Here is a 2,928-nt window from a genome sequence, read left to right as displayed (position 1 = left end):
TTACTGATAATTAGTTACATCCTAACAGACATTATCAAAAAAGAAATCAGGCTGGAGAGAAAAACTATAAATACATGCACTATGAGAAAATAAACGGTAAGATTAATTCATGCATGCTTAACACTGAGAAAAGAAATCAGCCTTTCAAATTTTCTCCGCATTTGTTATACAAAGTCCTCTGCACTCAACCAAAATGAAATGGTCTTAAGAGAATGTAATACTTGTAAAGTTCATTTAAGTCTTTTCACCAAAAGAAATTGTAATGAAAACAAATATTGAAAGTAATTTTCAAAACAAAACCAAAAATCTATTCTTCTGATGGCATGCATGATTAAAAGGTCTGTGCAAGATTCATTGCTCTACATTTCCAATAAACCCAAGTCAATTTTTAGTTTGCAGATGATCAAAGGATTTTGTATTCTTGAAGGAGTTCACATCTTCTAGATCTTTTCTCCAACAATTGGATTTTCTTTTCTGTTTTTCTCAGCAGCATCAGCTTTGTAATTGTAAGAGTAATTGTGTCCATCTGAGTAACAGTACACACCACAGTAAACATTTCCACAGTGACATTCAAACCCAGAAGTCCTACTTTCTTCCTCCACGTGAAACAGCCTTTCTTTTTTCTTTCTTTGGTTTTTCAGGAGACTTGGTTTGCTCTTCAGATGGTTCCCATACTGTATCTGGTACTGAAGATGGAGGATCACATTTGAGAAGAATGAGGCTCTTAGCTCTGGGTCCTTGCAGATCTTTTGTGTCAGGTATTGCTTTGACCAGAGATGTACTATTCACCTGGGAAGACGCTATAGATTCTAATAAAAATGACTGATTTTGTACAAGGCTTAGCTGCAAAGATGAAAATGTAAAGTCTAATGATGACTGAGCTTCTGGAAGACTGCCATCTGTGCACTGAACTGGTAAAGATTCAGTCAGACTACTGACAGAAGTTGCAGGTGGGCTTATTCTACCATTACTACTATTCTGTCTTTGAAGACAGCTTTTATACCATACTGAACATATGCCATTTCTAAGAGGATTTCCATAAAATCCACAGCCAATGGAACAAAGTATAGGAATTGGGCTGTGATTAGTTTCTTGAGCCTTGTTCCTTTGTTGTACACTTTGACAAAAGTATAGGGACTTTGGCACTATACTAAGGATGCTTTGTAGTTCTCTCTCTGTATAGCAGTGCCCAGTCCCCTATGTTAGGTTTTTCTTCCTTGCTGATGCTTAGAACAGTTGAGGTTGTTGAGCAAACAGTTGTCCTGTATCTTGAGACAGATATTAACTTCCTACCTTCCCTTTCACCAGAAGCAGTTACTTAATGTTTGAGTTTTATGCAAGACAACATTTCAAAGCCTTTTTTTGTTTCACTGCAGCAGACTTCAGTTTCATTCCTGGAGGTGGCTCTCTCGGCCTGACACATTACCCACTGCCCACCAGTCACCTCAGGTCCACTGACAAGATCCATCTGACATCAGCAATGATATCCCTGGTGCCATGGCCTTTTCTAAATCTTATTTAAACTTTAGGCAAATCTCTGTCTGTGTACTGTTCTAGCTAGTTTTGAATAATATTCAGTAGTATTTTGCTTTTAATTGATAATGATCATATTGTTCAATAATTTCTACATTCTGTTTGATCACTTTTCTTGTGAATGGGAACAAATACAATTTCTTTTCCTGTCAGTTTGCGAGGAAGCTGTCCTCCAAATTTTCTAAAATAGACTGATGATTATGTACAGAGCTGCATCTAACATTTGAAATATGTTAACTGGTATCCCATCAATTCCTGGGGCCTCATTTTTATGCCAAGACCTTCAGTGCAGTTTGAGCTTCAACCATTGTTCCCTGAAATACTTCCGTGTTGGCAAATTCTTTTTGGTATAGTGATTCTGTGTACTACCTCTATCATATCATCATGGTTTCTGGATCATTTAAGATTTTATCTATAGTTAAAAGAGAAAAATAATTGAAACCATCAATTAGACCACAACTGGTTTTTTGAGTCAATAAAATTGACAAATCACTGGCAAGCTTGACAAAAGAATAGAAAGAAAGAAAAGACACAGATAATTTGACTAAGAAATTATAGAGGTGACATGACAACAGAACGACAGGAAATTAAATTGATAATATCAGAATATAATGAAAAGCTTTGATCTGATATATTTGAAAACCTGGAGGAAATGGACAAATTCCTTGAAGCTCATGCCCTACCCATATTGACACTTGAACAGATCCATCACAAAAGAAGAAATTGAAAAGGTCATAAAAAGACTTCCTCATAAGAAAATTCTTGGGCCAGATGGCTTCACAGCTGAATTCTACCAAACTTTCAGAGAACATCTATTACCAATTCTACTGTTTAAAAAAATTGAAAAAAAGGGAAAACCCTCAAGAGTCATTCTATGATGCAAGCATAACCTTAATACCAAAACCAGGAAAAGATATTACCAAGAAATAAAATTACAGACCAATATGTCTCATGAATATAGATGCAAAAATATTTAATAAAATCCCAGCCAATAGGATCCAAAAGCACACAAAAAGAATCACTATGACCAAGTGGGATTCATAACAGCTATACAAGGATAGCTCAACATAAGAAAAACAATCATAAGAAAAAAATCAACACCATTCACCATATTAAAAAAATAAATAATAAGAACCATATGATTTTACCATTTGGTGTAAAGGCATTTGACATAATTCAACACCCCTTCCTTATTAAGACACTCAGCAAAATCGGAATAGAAGGAAATTTCCTCAACATACTGAAAAATATATATGCAAAATCAAGAGCCAATATTGTTCTCAATAGGGAAAGGCTAAAAACATTTTCCTTGAGAACAGAGACCAAGCAAGGATGTCCATGGTCACCACTTCTATTCATTGTTGTTGTTTTTGCTGTTGCTATGTGCCGTCAAGT

At 35.4% G+C, this 2,928-nt stretch overlaps 1 pseudogene; it reads right to left on the bottom strand.

The window, feature by feature from the left end:
- Nucleotides 1-403: 403 nt before the first annotated feature.
- Nucleotides 404-2,928, bottom strand: part of LOC102871626 — an 18,864-nt pseudogene continuing 16,339 nt past the window's right edge.

This window comes from Elephantulus edwardii, unplaced genomic scaffold, assembly GCF_000299155.1.
Source record: "Elephantulus edwardii isolate Elephantulus edwardi_28Jun2011 unplaced genomic scaffold, EleEdw1.0 scaffold00081, whole genome shotgun sequence".
NCBI classification, from domain to species: domain Eukaryota; kingdom Metazoa; phylum Chordata; class Mammalia; order Macroscelidea; family Macroscelididae; genus Elephantulus; species Elephantulus edwardii.
The sequence above is the reverse complement of the archived record's forward strand: the minus strand, read 5'-3'. Positions and strand labels throughout refer to the sequence as shown.